This window comes from Babylonia areolata, chromosome 23 (assembly GCF_041734735.1).
Source record: "Babylonia areolata isolate BAREFJ2019XMU chromosome 23, ASM4173473v1, whole genome shotgun sequence".
NCBI lineage: Eukaryota > Metazoa > Mollusca > Gastropoda > Neogastropoda > Buccinidae > Babylonia > Babylonia areolata.
In genome coordinates, this window is record NC_134898.1 from 11,665,019 (window position 1) to 11,684,657 (window position 19,639).

The 19,639-nt window shown below is 42.6% G+C and overlaps 1 protein-coding gene across 1 annotated transcript in view; it reads right to left on the minus strand.

Moving 5' to 3' along the window:
* LOC143297927 (uncharacterized) overlaps positions 1–16,193 on the minus strand; it is a 66,012-nt gene extending 49,819 nt beyond the window's left edge. Inside the window, exon 1 of the mRNA XM_076610513.1 lies at positions 15,972–16,193. The gene's annotated coding sequence lies outside the window, so the exon portion shown is untranslated. The remainder of the gene's footprint in view (positions 1–15,971) is intronic.
* Between the last annotated feature and the right edge of the window lie 3,446 nt (positions 16,194–19,639).

Consider the following 19,639-nt stretch of genomic DNA (forward strand, 5'->3'; position numbering starts at 1 on the left):
AGAGAGAGAGAGAGAGAGAGAGAATGAAAAAAAATACTGATGGAAAGAGAGAAAGAATAAAGAAACAACTAAAACACATTTCGCCAAAGATAGAAATAGACCCCAAAAAAAAATTTTAATAAATAAACAATTCACAAATAAAATGAAGAAATATAACACACACAAAAGAGAACTAAAGAAAGAAAGAAAGATGGGAAGGGATGTTGAGAAAAGGGAACAAACAAAAACTGAAACACATGACAGCTTCCTCAGCCAGCAGTATTTGATACGTAATTCTCTCTCTCTCTCTCTCTCTCAAATAAAAACAAACTTATTGTTATACATACCTTTAATCATCTAACATTTTTTATTACAGTGACGAGTTCTTCCAATTTCGTCTGTTTAATCTAATTATACTGTGTGAATCTGTGAAATTACGAAAAGTATTTGCATTTGCAGTGATCGTTTCAAAGCGATATACGATGAAATTGTGTATGGAGCCTCTCTCATTGATTTTGTTTTTTAAACTTGAAAGTGCTATGACTGCATCTTATTGGGGAGCATTTGAGTTTTTTTAGCGATATTTTAATTGGGGATCACTCAAACTGTAGTTTGTCCACGTGTGTGTGTGTGTGTGTGTGTGTGTGTGTGTGTGTGTGTGTGTGTGTGTGTGTGTGGCACTCAAGGAGTCAAATTTTTCCATGGGTCACTTCCCAGTAAGTTTTAATAGGTAGGTCAGTGCCGTCTCAAAGCATCTCACCACTTCACTATTTACTTTGGCTCATGCGTACACACACACACACACACACACACACACACACACACACCGTGTGTGTGTGTGTGTGTGTGTGTGTGCTTTTCTGAGCATATGCGTGTGTGCGTGTGTGTGTGTATGTGTGTGTGTCTGCGTGTGTGTGTCTGTGTGTGTGTGCGCGAGTCAGTATGTGTGTGAGTGTGAGTGTGAGTGTGTATGTGTGTGTGTGAGTGTGTGTGTGTGTGTGAGAGAGAGAGAGAGAGAGAGAGAGAGTGTGTGTGTGTGTGTGTGTGTGTGTGTGTGTGTGTGTGTGTGTGTGTGTGTGTGTAGTGTTTCTGTATGCATATGAGAAGGAGTACAGTATACGTGCATGCGTTAGACCAGAGGATAAGGGGCGTTGGCAAACTTTGCAAACATGCTCAAAGCATTCAACCCACCCACATCATGCTATTTTCGGTTTGTGTTGTGCCTACAGTAGTACATTTCCATATTGTCTCTTGCCGAATGGGTGTATATCACGTTCATAATATGTAAATCAAGGAGTGTTTGGATGGGCAATCCGGTTGTGGGTGTGTGTCTGTGGAAGAGAAGATGGATAAACTGACTGTACGTGGTTGTGTGGGTGGGTGGTAATGTGTGTGTGTGGGGGGTGGGGGGGGGGCGTGGTGTGGTGTGGTGTGGTGTGTGTGTGTGTGTGTGTGTGCATATGTTTCCGAGCATGTAATGGTGAGACAGACAGGAGTGGTTGTGTGCGCATGGGTGTGTGTGTGTGTGGACACATGACATGTGTCAACAGTGTGACCCATTTTGTTGCTGTTGTTAAGTTACGTTGTTTGTTTTTAATCTAAAAATGCGGTGTTAATCATTCTTTACCATTATTGTATGTGCGTGTGTGTCTTGTGGTGGTGGTTTTTTTGTTTTGTTTTGTTTTTAGTTCGTTTGTTGTTGTTGTTGCTGCTGTTGTTGTTTTTATTAGAATTTTTTAGGTAATTGAATCACCCTCTCTGTTCCTTCTCTCTGTCTGTCTCTCTCTCCCTCCATCCCTGTGTATTACTAAACATTTAATTTTTTTAACACTGTGTGTGTGTGTGTGTGTGTGTGTGTGTGTGTGTGTGTGTGTGTGTGTGTGTGTGTGTGTGTGTGTAGCTGTCGTTTTGTCTTTTATTTTACCATCCATTTGAAGACCCCACACGCCCCCACCACCTTGGTTCCTTTGGCTTTTTGCTTTTACGTGAGATTTCTGTTCTTAACTTACACATGGAATCTTATCGATCCAGCTTCTCTTAGACAGGGAGTGGAGGAGGGATGGGGGTGGCCTGTAGGCTGTGAGACGGAAGCCGGCAGACGATGTGAAATGAATAGGTGCAAAAACACAAGCAAGCAAGCAAGCACACACACACACACACACACACACACACATATATATATATATATATATATATATATATATATATATATTATATACACACACACAAGAATATAGTCATTACACACACACACACACACACACACAAGAATATAGTCATTACACAACACAGACACACAGACACAGACATACACACACACACAGAGCGAGAGTGACAGAGGGAGGAACAGAGACATAGACACGGACACAAAGAGAGACAGATACAGACAGACAGAGACACAGAGGCAGACAGAGAGTAACGGAAATACAAGAACACACAAAGAAGGGGAAAAAAACGGCTGGGTGAAATTGGAGAAGGGAAGGGTAGAAGAATGAAAGAAAGAAAGGAAGGAAGGAAGAATAAGAGGGAGGAGGAGGGAAAGAGGAGGAATAAAAAAAAAATTAAAAAGGGAAGAGAAGGGAACAGAACAACAACAACAACAACAACATCATCATCAAGGGGATGTAGAAGAAGTTGGAGAAGAAGAAAAAGAGCAACAACAACAACAAATAGGAGAATGAGACGGTGAATGAGGAGCGGAAGAAGGAGAGAAAGAGGAGGAGGAGAAGACAGAAAGAAAAGACGCAGCAAGGGACGCATCTGCCCGTGTTTGTTCGCTGCGGTGGGTCAACTGGGAAAAAAAATAAAATAAAAAATAAAATAAAAAATATGTTGCTTTCCTTTCTCTTTGCACACGCTCGCCAGTGGCACTGGGCCACGCCAAAAAAACAACAAAAAAACCCACACAACCCTTCCCGAAACAGACATTCGTGCCAAGCATGTTTCGCTCGTGAGGTGGGCCAACCAACAAAACTTTTGAAAGTACAACAGTATATAGTAATACGTCTGGCTCCATACATGGTGGGGAGGAGTACACCTATGTTTCGGCCTCAGTGTCCGTCTCTTTGGAATGATTAATCGTTTTCTCCCGTCCGTCCGTCCATCTGTATGTCTGTGCATCTGTCATGGACTCCGATGCACAACCACTGATGATGATGATCGATGATGATGATGATGATATCGACACTTATATGGCGTCTATCCTCGGTCGGAGACCAAGCTCTAAGCGCTTTACAAACTCGAGATCATTTTCACAACTGGCTGCCTACCTGCGGGTAGAGGCGACTGACGGCTGCCATTGAGCGCTCGTCATTCGTTTCCTGTGTCATTTAGTCAGATTTCAGGCACGCACACATACACACCCAGACAGACATGTAACATTTAACGTGTATGACCGTTCTGTTTTATTCACCCCGCCATTTGAGCAGCTATATTCTGTTTTCGGGGGTGTGCATGCTAGGTATGTTCTTGATCCATAACCCACCGAACACTAACTTGGATTACAACGTGTGCGTTTGATCTTCTGCTTGCGTATACACACGAAGGGGGTTCAGGAACCAGCAGGTCTGCACATATGTTAACTGGGAGATCGGAAAAATCTCCACCCTTTACCCACCAGGCGCCGTTACCAAGATTTGAACACGGGACCCTCAGACTGAAAGACAAACGCTTTAACCACTCGGGTACTGTGCCTGTCTTAAGCGAACGAGCTAGAAACTGATACACACTAAGTGTGCCCGTGTGCGCGAGGTTTTATGCATATTTAAAGTGCCTTTGTCCCTTCACAGAGGAATGACAGCTGACAGTGATAACGATTTGGGAACACTGAGAGTGCCTCTGTTCCTTCATAGAGAAATGACAGCTGACGGTGATAACGATTTATTATGCACACTGAGAGTGCCTCTGTTCCATCACAGAGGAATGACAGCTGACGGTGATAACGATTTATGCACTCTGAGAGTGCCTCTGTTTCTTCACAGAGGAATGACAGTTGACGGAAACGATTTGGGAACACTGAGAGTGCTTCTGTTCCGTTACAGAGGAATGACAGTTGACGGAAACGATTTGGGAACACTGAGAGTGCTTCTGTTCCGTTACAGAGGAATGACAGCTGACAGTGATGACGATTTATTATGCACACTGAGAGTGCTTCTGTTCCGTTACAGAGGAATGACAGCTGACAGTGATGACGATTTATTATGCACACTGAGAGTGCTTCTGTTCCGTTACAGAGGAATGACAGCTGAAAGTGATAACGATTTATGCACACTGGGAGTGCCTCTGTTCCATCACAGAGGAATGATAGCTGACAGTGATAACGATTTATGCACTCTGAGAGTGCCTCTGTTTCTTCACAGAGGAATGACAGTTGACGGAAACGATTTGGGAACACTGAGAGTGCTTCTGTTCCGTTACAGAGGAATGACAGCTGACAGTGATGACGATTTATTATGCACACTGAGAGTGCTTCTGTTCCGTTACAGAGGAATGACAGCTGAAAGTGATGACGATTTATGCACTCTGAGAGTGCCTCTGTTTCTTCACAAAGGAATGACAGCTGACAGTGATAACGATTTATGCACACTGACAGTGCTTCTGTTTCTTCACACAGGAATGACAGCTGACAGTGATAACGATTTATGCACACTGAGAGTGCTTCTGTTTCTTCACACAGGAATGACAGCTGACAGTGATAACGATTTATGCACTCTGAGAGTGCCTCTGTTTCTTCACAGAGGAATGACAGTTGACGGAAACGATTTGGGAACACTGAGAGTGCCTCTGTTCCTTCACACAGGAATGACAGCTAGTAGTGATGACGATTAAGGCACTCTGAGAGTGCTTCTGTTCCTTCACACAGGAATGACAGCTGACAGTGATAACGATTTGGGAACACTGAGAGTGCCTCTGTTCCTTCATAGAGGAATGACAGCTAGTAGTGATGACGATTAAGGCACTCTGAGAGTGCCTTTGTCACTGTTCCGTCACAGAGGAATGACAGCTGTGATGACAAAAGGAAAATAACTTTATCACTGACTCGGAGATCTTTATCTCCAGTTTAAGAAAAAGCCTAAACATGGTGAATACATATGGCTTTAACTTGGAACGTGAGTCTCTTTTAGTCTGTTTACTTTCATCCGACTTTTGACTTCTGGGCAAGTTTGGGGGTTTTCTTGGTTCTTATTGTTTGCTTGCTTGTTTGTTTTGTCTATGTTTAACCCAGTGTTCGGTTGTCTGTGTGTGTGTGTGTGTGTGTGTGTCTGTGTGTCCGTGGTAAACTTTAACATTGACATTTTCTCTGCAAATACTTTGTCAGTTGACACTAAATTAGGCGTAAAAATAGGAAAAATTCAGTTCTTTCCAGTCATCTTGTTTAAAACAATATTGCACCTATGGGATGGGCACAAAAAAATAAAAAATGAAGCCTAATTATATGCAAACTGCATTTACTGTTATATTATATTTTTTGTATTCTCTAAACTTGGCACTTTGATCTGATATTCTGACACAACAACAAGAGCAGTCATTATTATCATTTTTTGTTAAAACAGGAACTTCCTTTGCTAAGCATGGAAGTTTTATTTTGCAAACGTTTTGGTGCAGATAGTAAAAAAGGGAAATTACTCTGTAATTAATACTAGGGGACTTAATTTGCTTTAAACTGATCTTTCTCATCTTAAACATTACATTTTGAAATTATACTCAATATATAAAAAGCTTGGATTTTTTTTTTATTAAAGTGTATCACAAGTGAGTCTTGAAGGCCTTGCCTCTCTTGTTTGTTTTGTTTTGTTTTTTGGGGCGGGGGATTGTTGGTTTTGTTGATGTTGCTGCTTTTTGTGGTGTGTGTGTGTGTGTGTGTGTGTGTGTGTGTGTTTTCTTGTTTTGTTTGTTGCCGTTGATTTGGGGGTGGTTGGTACACTGAGGCTAACTTTGCCAAAACATGTTACGACAAGTGGCCTTGAACCGCACAGTGCGTCGCCGAGATAAGAAAACAACAATCACAGTTTATCCAGCCTGCCAGTCAGCGATTTTAGTCCACTCACATTTTGCTCCCCGCCACGTGTCTTGGGATTTTATGGTTACGAGGAAGCAGATTTCGGCTGGAACTTACTTGGAACATATCATATACCTCCATGGCACGGTATAATGCATACAAGGTGTGCTGGAGATTGAAGAACGTTTAGGTTTTTGCACCTGCGGTCCCCTACACTGTGAATGATTAGATCAAATAAAACTTCGCCACAATATTATAAAATGCTTGTGACGAACTGTTCTGTATAGACAGAGATCCATGAACTTTTTTTAAATACTACATCTGATTGTTCTTGTGCGGGCGCCACGAAAGTATAAAATGCCGTGTGATGAACTATTCTGTATCTATGAACTTTTTTTTTTTTAAATACTGCATCTGGTTCTTGTGCGGGCATCATTTTTCTTTACCAGGATACACAATGCAATATAAAGTACCATGTACACAATGCAATATCTGACTCATTCCGTTTTGATATAAGAACACAATGCACAATGGGACATTACGATAATACAAAGGGTGTGTGTACGCCCTACCAGTTGGGGGGGGATGTTTGGGCGGAGGAAGAGAGGGATTAAGGCAAGGAGGCGGAGTAGCATCAGAGAGACGACCATATTGTGTAAATTTTTGTCGACTTTTTTTTTTTTTTTCAACAATGACAATAATATTTGGAGCTGCCGACAGTATACGAGACAGTTTTGAAAGTCTTTTTTCATTGTTTTGAAAATCAGTGTTCTCGGTCGATTTTATCAATAAGAGACAAATAACGACACAAAATAATAAGCTTTACAATGATACATATCTGGGCGAGAAAGCGAATAAAGAATGCAAACTGGCTAATCCTCCAAAGGTTCAAATTTGTATGAATCACATACACACTCGCGTAATCATTCTCTCTCTCTCTCTCCTCTCTTTCTCTCCCCTCCCTTCCTCTCTCCCCTCCGTCACCCCCCTTCTGTAATCCCGAACACACTTTAATTCCCACCCTGTCTTACTGCCCCCGTTCCCCTAGAACCCCTCCCAAAATGCATCAACAAAACTCTAATCCTAGGGACTGCTGCTGATCGAATTAGCACCTGGCACTGTTCGGAACAGGTGTTACTCCCATCACCTGATACCACGCACTAAATGAGGTATAACACCTTTAGATGTTAACCCACTCTGTGTGTGTGTGTGTGTGTGTGTGTGTGTGTGTGTGTGTGTGTGTGTGTGTGTGTGTGTGTGTGTGTGTGTGTGATTACTCAGACAAGAAACGTCGTCGTGTGGTGAGCTTTTTCGTAAACAAACCCATCAGTTTTATGAAACATGAAAATCTTTATGAACGTCAGGTGTAATTTAAACAGAGAAATTCCATTTCGGTTTTGGAAAAGCTGCAACTGTTCGTTTGTGCTTTTATACAAGACTACGTGCGCGCGCGCGCACAATCACACACACACACACACACACACACACACACACACACACATCGAGAAATCAGACAATTGTCTGCATGCACTGTAATCCAAGAAGGAGTCAGCGTGTTCATGCTTTTCTACGTCAGTGTGTGACAAGTTTTTGTCGTTTGTTTTTTTCTCATAAATAAAAATAAAAAGACAGTTGTCTGCCTGCACTGTAACCCAAGAAGTCTTAGTTTATTCATGTTTTACTACGTCAGTGTATCATAAGTTTCTTTGGTTTGTTTTGTTTTGCTTTTTTTCAATAAATATAATAAACTTTTTTGAAAAAAAAGAAGAAATTTTTTTTAAAAAACAGCTTGCAGAAATCAAACTCTCTTCTTCTTCTTCTTCTGCGTTCACTCGTATGCACACGAGTGGGCTTTTACGTGTATGACCGTTTTTACCCCGCCATGTAGACAGCCATACTCCGTTTTCGGAGGGGTGCATGCTGGGTATGTTCTTGTTTCCATAACCCATCGCTGACATGGAGTACAGGATCTTTAACGTGCGTATTTGATCTTCTGCTTGCATATACACACGAAGGGGGTTCAGGCACTAGCAGGTCTGCACATATGTTGACCTGGGAGATCGTAAAAATCTCCACCCTTTACCCACCAGGCGCCGTCACCGTGATTCGAACCCGGGACCCTCAGACTGACAGTCCAACGCTTTAACCACTCGGCTATTGCGCCCGTCGCAGAAATCAAACAAAAGCCATATTGGGGCGGGGTCAACGGGCCTGGGTGAAGGTAACGTGGTCTGAAAAGACTGAACAGTCTCAGTGCATTATCTCAGCTGACATGTAGACTTCGGTGCAAGGAGGTAAACACAAAAACACAAAGAGGATGTTCCGATAATAACCAGCCACTCTAAAGGGTGGGGAGTGAGGAGGGGGTCGGGGGAATTGGGGGGTCGGGGTGGGGTGGGGGTGGGGGGATCTGTCTGCATGTTCTCAGCTTACATGGAAACTCCGATACAACAACGTAAATACAAAGGGTTCCTTCTTCTTCTTCTCTTCTACTTCCTCCTCCTTCTTTTTTTTTTTTTTCTTCTCCTTTTCCTCCTCCACCTCCTCCTCCTTCTTCTTCTCCTCCTCCTCTTCTTTTTCTTCTTATTCTTCTTCTCCTTTTCATCCTCCACCTCCTCCTCCTTCTTCTTCTTCTGTTGTGTTCGTGGGCTGCAACTCCCACGTTCACTCGCATACAGTACGAGTGGGCTCTTAAGTACATGATCATCTTTACCTCTTCTTCTTCAGTCTTTGTTTGCTTGTTTTATTGTGTGCGGTGTGTGTGTGTATGTGTATGTGTGTGTAAGTACGTACGTACATGATAATGCACCAATCGTTCTTTTCATTGCTTTGTTACCTTTAATAGACTATTCCATTTACTATTCTTATTCGTCGTTCTTATTATTTTATTTCGTTTCATTTTATTTCTTTATTTCTATGTTTTTTGCCGTTATTTACTTTTGTTTTGTCGTTAAATGGGCAGAATTGTAAAAAGGCCTTTACCGCGCCTAATTATTTACCCATTAAAGATTCAACCAATCAATCTTCTTTTTCTTCTTCTTCTTCTCCTCCTCCTCCTTCTTCTTCTCCTCCTCTTCCCCCTCCTTCTTCTTCTTCTTCTGTGTTCGTGGGCGTTTATGTACATGACCATATTTACCCCGCCATGTAGGGAGCCATGCTCCGTTTTCGGGGGCAAACACAAAGGGATACTTACCAACCGCACCCACGGGGTGAGTGGTGTGGTGTTGTGTGGTGTGGTGTGGTGTGGTGTGGGTGGTGTGGGTGGTGAACGTTAACATAGGAGAAGACTCCGGGAGAGAAAGATGAAAATTCAATAAAGTTATGGAAGGGAGAGGGAGGGAAGTCATTGGGTTGACTAACTGTCCACCCCCTTTTCTCCGTCCATTTATCTGCTCATTCCAGTCGGAATAAATAATCTTTGCCAGCCAGGAAGTTAGTACGCCCCCTCAAACAGGGAGAGGGCTTTCACTTCTGCCTTTCTCCCCCCAAGCTTGAGAAAAGACAGATCCTTAACCTGTACAGGTGTCGACTGACAACATGTCTGGCACAGCAGGAATTCTCTGTGTGTGAGTGTGTGTGTGTGTGTGTGTGTGTGGTGTATATGTGTGTGTGTGTGTATGTGTGTCGTGTATGTGTGTGTGTGTGTGTGTGTGTGTGTGTGTGTGTGTGTGAGTGTGTGTGTGTGTGTGTGTGTGTGTGTGAGTGTGTGAGTGTGTGTGTGTGTGTGTGTGTGTGTGTGTGTGTGTGTGTGTGTGTTTCCTCTCCGTCCTCTTTCTTACACTCTCTCGGTTCGTTCCTCCACACTCCTATCTACCCATCTCTTCCACTTTCTCTCTGCTTCCTTCCCATCTACTATACTCAGGCAACCACAAGCTTTTCTTGCTGAGCCAAAAATTGAATCGACTCACACAATCATTCGTTACCATTGTACAGTTCTGCCTTGCTCGTGATTGGCTTCAATGAGACGGCTCCTATATTACGGGGGCGTCCTTTTTGTTTGCCACGCTCCTTTCACTCATGACGAATAGCCCTTGGAAGTGCGGGGGTGGGAGGAGGGGAGGGAGGTGTGGTAAGGGTGGGTAGGGGTGGAGGAGGCAAGAGGAAGGGGCTGGGGAGTGACAGACCGCATAAGTGGAACCCCCCTTCTCCCGTGCCTCCCACGCGCACTGAGGCAGTACTCTGTTATCGTCTACCTGGCTTTGTTCAGGATTAGTGAGTTGTGTTGGGATTTTGCAGACAGTTTTTGCACACCTCGGGCTTTGGAGGATTATAGTTTTGTGTAAGTCCAAACTATGGTAAATTTTCTGGGTGAAAAGCTCGCGGGCGTGTTTCGTGTATGTGTATGTGTATGCGCAAACGTGCGTGGATTACTGAAACGCAGAAAGAGAGAGAGAGACAGAGATAGACAGCGCGTGTCATGTGAATGGGGGTGCTCGTGCGCGTAAACACAAGGAACAGAAAATCTCTCTGTCTCCCTGTCTCTGTCTCCCCTCTCTCTCTCTCTCTCTCTCCATCCCTTCCCTTCCCCGTTCTCTCTACTATTTCAATACCCTGTTCAAAAACTTTTTTTTATTTTTTTTTTAACCAAAAAAACTGTGTTCCCTGCTTTGCACGGTTCGGCGAATCTCAGAAGAAACAGGCGACAAGAGAGAAAAGGGAGGGAGGGAATTCTACATCGGGGGTGGGGGGTATTGGGTGGGAGGTAGGGTCTGTGCAAGCGGGAGGAAGGAAGATGGTGGAGAAGTGTGCATGACCCGGCCTGCATCATTGTATAACATTACATTACACGGCGGGCCATGGACAGGAAGACCCAATCGTGGGCCTGTCGGTGTGAAAGGGGAGAGGGGTTTGGGGAGGAGAGGTGGGGGGGAGAATGCTTTGGGGAAGGGGGGCAGAGGGTAGCTTGGTTATTTACTACTCCTGTTTAGCTCCCTTACCTTGCCCCTCAACACGCGCGCGCCGCATTCACACACACACACACAGAGAGAGAGAGAGAGAGAGAGAGAATACACCCGTGCATGAGTGCCTTGAATTCAAAATAGAAAGAAAGAAAAGCCGGAGAGAGAGAGAGAGAGAGAGAGAGAGAGAGAGAGAGAGAGAGAAGAAAGAATTTTTTTTAAAGTGAGTGCACCCTGGCATGAGAGCTTTTCAATTCAAACTTTTCACACACACATGCGAGGCACAACCCAAGTTAACTCTGTCCGGAGATCTGTGGTTCAACAGTGTGTGTGTGTGTGGGTGTCAGTGTGTGCATTCTGCACCGCTTTTGCCCTGAAGGTGGGGAGGAAGAGAGAAAGGGAGGTGTAGAGAGGGGAGACAGGGAGAGGGAGAGAGTGGGGAGGGGGAAAGAGAGTGGGCGGGAGGAAGGTGGAGGAAGAGAGTGAGAGTGAGAGAGAGAGCAGGGGGAAATACCGTGAGAGGTAGAGACATAAGGAAAGCAAGACAGACAGAAATAAACAAATAGAGACATTTGTATTTGTATTTCTTTTTATCACAACAGATTTCTCTGTGTGAAATTCGGGCTGCTCTCCCCAGGCGCCACCCATTTCATTGTATTTTTTCCTGCGTGCAGTTTTATTTGGGTTTTTTTCCTATCGAAGTGGATTTTTCTACATAATTTGGCCAGGAACAACCCTTTTGTTGCCTTGGGTCCTTCTACGTGCGCTAAGTGCATGCTAGCACACGGGACCTTGGTTTATCGTCTCATCCGAATGACATGGCAGACAGACTAAGACAGAGACGGAAAGACAGGAGAAAGGGGGATAGACAGAGAAATTTTGTTGGTGGGGGTCGGGGGTAACAAACAGGGAGAGAGAGAGGGGCGTGGGGGGGGGGGTCGGAGGTAGAAGCAGAGAGACGGATATTGGGAGGGGGGGGAGATAGTGAGTGGTCTCCCCAAGGAGACATGGAGCAAACACACAAGATACAAAAATGCCAACCTTATAATCACATCTTGGACGGAGTTTTTCAAGCGGAAAGTGCAGACAGGCATCAGTTCTAAAAATGTCGTGAACAAAAGATATTTAAGAAACACCGAGTATATATAGCCCGGCGTATCTTGCATGGAGTTTTTCAAGCGGAAAATGCAGACAGGCATCAATTCTTAACGCAGCCTACACTTCTTCTTCGGATTTATTTATTTATTTATCATTATTGTTATTATTATTACTACTACCCCTTTTTATATATTATAATTATTATTTATTGATTTATTTACTTATTTATGTACGCTTATCTATTATTCATTCACCTTTTTTTCTTTCTTTTTTTTTTCCTCAAGGCCTGACTAAGCGCGTTGGGTTACGCTGCTGGTCAGGCATCTGCTTGGCAGATGTGGTGTAGCGTATATGGATTTGTCCGAACGCAGTAACGCCTCCTTGAGCTACTGAAACTTCGTCGTGTTTTTTTCTTCCTTTTGTAGCAAGTCTTCTCCTCCTCCGTCCTCTTCTTCCTATTTTCCTTCTGGTTTCTTTCTTTGCTTTTTCTTTCTCTGTTCTTCGCCTTAAATCAACAGTACTGACTGTTCTCCAAGAATATTGACTGCAGTACATTCTACACGTGATAGAGTTAGCGGTGGAGTGCATAAAATTATTAAGAGAGATTTACAGACTTAACACATCCTTGCTCACAGCGCCAAGTTGTGACAAAGTACACTTGGTGGTAAAGGGCTGTGGTTTAGGGATGGATTTAATTTGCATAAAAGAACTAAAACATTAAGAGAATGATTTTGGGTCAATCTTGTGATGGATCTTATCCTGTCGGCGACGCCACTTTCTACCTTGTCAGTCTCTGACTAGAGAGCCTGCGCTCTCTCTCTCTCTCTCTCTCTTTTGCCGTGTCGCAAGCAGTGTGTGTGTGTGTGTGTGTGTGTGTGTGTGTGTGTGTGTGTGTGTGTGTGTGTGTGTGTGTGTGTGTGCGTGCGTTGTCCCAGAGGCTGACATCTCGCTACGTATCACTAAAAACCCTTTTGTGACTGGCCTCTATGTTTCTGGCCTGTGGCGGGGATTCTTGTCTATCCTTGTCTATCATTGAATTCAGTAAAGTTAGTTCTTTTGTACCGTCCCCTTATATACCACTCGGGTAACACGGCTACATACATATTCTAAAAGTGATTATGGTGTTGAAATATACTATGGGTGCGGTGGTTAAATGGTTAAAGCACTGGGTCCTCGCCCGAGTTTCCAGAGTTCGATCCCCGTCTCACTTGGTGAGTTAAGGGTGGAGATTTTTCCGATCTCCCAGGTCCACATATGTACAGAGATGCTAGTGCCTGAACTCCCTTCATGTGTATACGCGCGCAGAAGATCAAATACGCACGTTAAATATCATGTTCGGTAGATTATGGAAACAAGAACATACCCAGCATGCACACCTCCGAAAACAGTGTATGGCTGCCTGCTTGACGGGGTAAATAAACAAAACGCGGTCATACACGTAAAATGTTACGTGTGTGTGTGTGTGTGTGTGTGTGTGTGTGTGTGTGTGTGTGTGTGTGTGTTAGAGTTTTGCCATTGCTTTGTCTTTTTTTTTTTTTTTTCGCTTTTCTTTCTTTTTTGCCACTGAGGGCTGGATGTAAAAAATAAATAAATAAATAAAAAGCAGCTGTGCTTACTCCACTACCCTCGTGAAATAAAAACTCGTTTCGTTTCCTTTCCTTTCCTTTCTCTCTCTCTTGGCGTGTCAAGGCGCCGTGACACAATGACACTCTGGGAGGTTTGGAGCAGTTGGGTTTTGGGGTGGTGGGAATTGTTGCGGGGGTGGGGGTTGTTGGGGAAGGGGCAGAACGGCGGGTTCTTTTTGTGACAAAGTATGGTCACCGACAAGCGTCAATATATTGGGGGGAAAAAACTACGCGTTATATCAACAATTGTCAACACTTCACCTGATAGTAACACCCCACTGAAAAAAACATTCCTGACAATAATTAGCTCTAATGTTTACACAAAACCTTTTCACTTGTGTTTGCTTTCTTTTTATGCCGGGGAAGCCAAAATCAAAGTTAATAATTTGTCAGCTTGTCTGACTGATAACGGGATCAAAATGTCCAGTACAGCCATGTCAGATAGTGTAAAAACTGAGTTTATTTCATCAATAACATCGTTACCATCTATCATTATAAACATACAAAGATTCATATTTCACGAGTTTCTTTTGGTATCTAAAGAAATATTTTGATGGCATCATTGCGTGTGTGTGTGGGTGCGCGCGCGCGCGTGTGTAAAACCATAATAAATATATCCATACTGAGATGATCGACGTACTGACAAATAACATAAATCAAAATTAAAAATGATCAACCTGAAATACGTCACAGAGTACTGAATAAAACAATATATCAAATCTAATGCAAAATACTTATCTATTTTAACGTAAGCTTTGTGGCCGTTGTGTACAAAATACTGTAAGATTTAAATTAAACACCAAGCATAAAGAACAAAGAAACAAGTAAATAAGAAGTGATTAGCATGCTTTTGAATACATCAACAATGTACGATATATATATGTATTTGACTGTACTTTCATATCTGTGAAACTGCATGTTTGGTGCATTTCTGTTATGCATGTGTGGGTGTATGTGTGAGTGTGTGTCTTCATATTTTACATTTATTCGCTTATTTATCACCATTGTTGTCTTATTTATTTATTTATTTTTTATTATTATCATTTTATTAGTATTACTATTATTATTACTACTACCTTTTTCTATATTATAATTATTATTCATTTATTTATTTATTTATTTATTTATTTATGTAAGCTTATCTATTATTTATTCCCCCGTTTTTTTTTGTTGTTGTTTTTGTTTGTTTGTTTGTTTGTTTTTTCTTTTCTTTTTTTTTCTCAAGGCCTGACTAAGCGCGTTGGGTTACGCTGCTGGTCAGGCATCTGCTTGGCAGATGTGGTGTAGCGTATATGGTTTGTCCGAACGCAGTGACGACTCCTTGAGCTACTGAAACTGAAACTGTACGAACCTGTACTGTACGTTCGGTTTGGTGACGATTTTGCATTTGGATGGGAGAAATGGGTGGCGATATGGTTTTGGCTTTGTTTTACACCTTTTGTTCGTTTTCTTCATGTAACCTGGGCATCTCTTTGTTATGGTGAACAGTTATTTACTGGGACGCCTTCGGCCTTGCTGTCTGACTTATGTGAGTATCAGTATCAGTTTCAGTAGCTCAAGGAGGCGTCACTGCGTTCGGTCAAATCAATATACGCTACACCACATCTGCCAAGCAGATGCCTGACCAGCAGGTTAACCCAAAGCGCTCAATCAGGCCTTGAGAAAAAAAAGATCTATCTTTCATGTGGGGTTTGTTGAAAAGAAACTCGTTGCCTTTCCTTTCACCTTCAACAAAACTCTCTCTCTCTCTCTCTCTCTCTCTCTCTCTCTCTCTCTCTCTCTCTCTATCTATCTATCTATCGATACATTCAACCTAAATCATGGATGCCGCAGGGGTGGTTTTGAGAGAGAGAGAGAGAGAGAGAGAGAGAGAGAGAGAGAGAGAGAAGAGAATCTAAACGTTTTTGTTTGTTTCTTTCTTTTGTTTTGGTTAGGTTTTTGTTGTTATGTGGGGTTTTTTCGTGATTTTTCTTCTTCTTTTTTTCATTCAAGGGCTGATATTTTTGGTAATTCTTCCAATCTGTCCTTGTAATTTAGCGATATAGAGACAAAGAGAGACAGAAACAAACAGCTATGTCTGCCTGGATGTGTTCTTTCATTTAGAGGGAAGGGTGAACAATATCCGAACAGCTTAAGCATGTTTAAACAGTATTCGTGCACACATAAACCTAAAACCTATCTTTCATGTACGGTATGCTGAAAAGAAGCTTGTTGCTTTTCCTTTCACCTTCAACAAAACTCTCTCTCTTTCTCAGTCTCATGCACACACACACACACACACACACACACACACACACGACACAGCGCAGCGTCTTCATCTCCAGGTGTACGGGATCAGTCGATCGAACACAAAACACAGACACGAATCCTCACCTTTTTTCAGTCGTGTTCAGTCAGCCGACGATGTCATGCACCCAACCATGAGCAGCCGACAGTCTGCACACACTGAACATTCCCGGCTTTTCAAAAGGAAATAATAACAGTTTCTATTATCTTTTTTAATCACACAATCCTGGCTTCAAAATAACACCCATTCTCTTTCCTTCTCGCGGCGGAAAACAATTCACTATTTCAAACTCCAGTTCTGCACACCGAACAAGTGGGTTCCGAAACATCCAGACGACAATTTTCACAGTTCGCGCCGCCCCACACGAGAGCTTGCACATTGTAAATAAAGCTGTCTTCTAAAGGCGGCGATCCACTATCAAGCACTATCACTGATACAGATACAGATAAACACTGTGCAATGCGAACATGTTCAATACATGCGTCTGATGCATGTGTTTAGTGATTCAAGGTCAGGTATTACCAAAGACCCTATGATACATGGTATGTATAACTGAGGTAATAACAAGGCCACTGTTCCAGCTGTCCACCAGTCAAAGAATTCGCAGCCGCGAACACTGAATAAGCAGAGACCAAGAAAGCGAACAAAAATTAATTATCAGTGTTTAATGAAGTGATAGTGTGTTGTGTTGTGTTCTGTTGTGTTGTGCTGTGCTGTGCTGTGTTGTGTTGTGCTGTTCTGTGTTGTGCTGTGCTGTGCTGTGTTGCGTTGTGCTGTGTACTGCTGTGTTGTGCTGTGTCACTTTTCTCACAACAGATCATATCTATGAAAACTGGGCTGTTCTGCCCGGGTAGAGAGCATCGCCACGGTGCATATTACCTTTTCTCTGTCTGCAAGTGAATTTCTTTTACTGTCAACATGATTTTCTCTAAAGTATTTTGTCAGGGACAACCCTTTTATTGCCGTGGATTTCTTTCGCGTAAGATAAGTGCAATCAGCACAAGGGACCTCGGTTTATCGCCTCATGCAACTGACTAGCACTCGTCAAACACCTTAATTAAGCTCTGGTACAGTAATAATCCGCCCGTTTGAATTATGGACTCGAAAACCGTGGACAATCGCTGTTCAGAGTCAGATGCATTTCCACTAGGCCACCGCTCAACTTATATGCTATATGATCGGCTATGTATGCCTGTCCAATTGAAAAAAAATGAACGTTTGATATCCATGAGACGTCATATACTGCCTAGCATTGACGTGATTTTCCGGGTCGCGGTCGGTTTACTTGGGAATTCATAACGCTGTCATGAGACTGTCCGAAAGAGTGTCCGTTTGTGGATCACCCCCTTTAGTACCCGAAGAGGTCAGAATCAAAGTGACCCAATAGTTCAAGGCCGTACGGTAATGCTGGTTGTTAAAATGTCAAAGTGTTTTGCAACGCGCAGTGACAATGGCTGGAAGGGCCGCGGTTTGTGCCCTTTATTTTCTGACGTTTCCTGTTCTCCCCCTTTCATCCACAGATGGTGGTGCAACAACGTGTAAACAAAACTAAAGCTTGTAATCCATGTCGTTAGATACAACTGAAAACTTTGCAAGGACTGATCGACATGCAGTTGAATATCTACAATCATAATGATTTGATGACTGATAAAGAAAAAAGAAAAGAAAACAACAACAGAAAACACATAATGAACATAAAATTAACGACATTCTTAACAAGACTGATAACGAAAAGCAACATAACATAAAATTAACGACATTCTTAACAAAACTGATAATGAAAAGCAACAAACATTCGGCACAATAATGTCTGATATCGGAATCAAACAGTGATCAACATGTAGGCATATATCCATTCCAGTTTGTTTGGTCGTTCCTCAACAAAGGATGTAACTGAACAATGCAAAACTATTACATGCAATTCGCCAGTTTGAAATATAGCTTACAATAATATACTTCGCTATTGAAATTGGTGACAATTCACCTTTGAAACGATGACAGGCCTTTGAATTTATGTCAAGCTAACCTCTTTTCGGTAAGGTTCAGCGGACGAGGGGTTAACTATATACACACCACCACCCATGCATCAGCTCTGAGGAACGATCGTTATCTATTGTCTGAGTATATGCACGGCTTGTGCGAGCTTACTTATGCAGTCTTGCATGACTGCGTATGGCTGGATGCACACATGCATCGATATACCTACTTGTATGAACGTGGGTTGTCTTGCGTGTACTGATCGATTATTGCACGCTGTGGACCATGCAGTGAGGTCAGAGGTGTGCGTGTATGTGTGCACGTGCGCTGTGTGTGTATATGTGTGCTGATCAATTATTGCACGCTGTGGACCATGCAGTGACGTCAGGTGTATGTATGTATGTATGTAATCATGATGTAAGCGAAGTTCTTGAAATATTTAGACTGATGTGTTTGAAGGATCACCATCCTGAAGGCTGGGATAGGACTTGTGGTACAGGGAGCAGTGTGTATGTATGTGTGTGCATGTATGTGTGTGTGGTGTTGGGGGAGGTGTATATGTTTATGTCTGCCTGTGTGTGAAAATATGGCTGCTGATAGGCCTACAATGGAAATTTGCTCCTTGTGTGCAAAATGCAGGCTTACTTCTCTCAAACTCATGATCAAGAGCTACTGTAGCAATCGAAACCTGATAATCCACAGAGTGAAGCTGCTATCACTTAATTGTCGGAACCCGCGAAAAAAACAAACACACACCTTCCTGCCTAATCGATGTTTTTTCACAGGGTTACCACAGAATTCTGGCCAAGAGCAGCAAACCGATAGGCCAGGTTTGCATCAGTTTGATATGGTGCAGTATACGACACCAAACTATGTTTATTATACTCCATCCTTTCATCGCAACGTTTTAGCACACCCTTTTAAATGTATGTAATTTGGTCTGCAGTCTGTTGATCAGAGTCATGTCATGGACCGCTACACGCGTCTTCAATTCTCAATCATTTTACCTGTAATTTGGTACACACACTTCTTGCACTGTCTGGAAGGTTCTAGGTAAATCTGTTCGAGATCAGCTGCTTAATTCAATTACTTAAATAACTAGTTTATTACGATTTACGAAGCAATGCAGCCATCGGCAATTTTGATGAAGTGTTCAATGGCTCAGAATAATTCAGGTATATCTATACCTGGTCACTGTACCAAGTGGAGTGGTATTGCCTTGCAAGGAAGCAAGTATCCTTGGGTTTCAGTTCCATATAAATCTTGAACCAAGATTTTTTAATCTCCCCTCTACCAGACGTTGTGTGGCGGTTTTTGTGCTAGTTTTTCAGATAAGACAAAACAAAAAAAACAACAACAAAACATATTCCACGTGCAGCATTTGACTAGTGCATGTACAAGAACCCATGGCAATAAAAGGGCTGTCCCTGACAAAATTCTGTAGAAATCTACAACTCCAAAAATGGAGACAGATGCAAAAACCTGTACTCAAATGTGCCAATGAGCTTCTACTGTGCTTTGTTATGATATTGACCTTCAACCTCTTTCTGTTAATATCCATAGTGCAGTTCATACTCTCACAATGGAGGGTCACTTTACCAGTTCATTTATCAACCATTATGCCAAATTCAGTGAGAAAATGCCAGCAATAAAGCTTGCACACACACACACACACACACACACACACACACAAACATGGATGGACAAGCACACAAATACATCGATTCTTTTTGCTTACTCAAATAACAAACATAAATGTAATTCTCAGTCTGTCAAA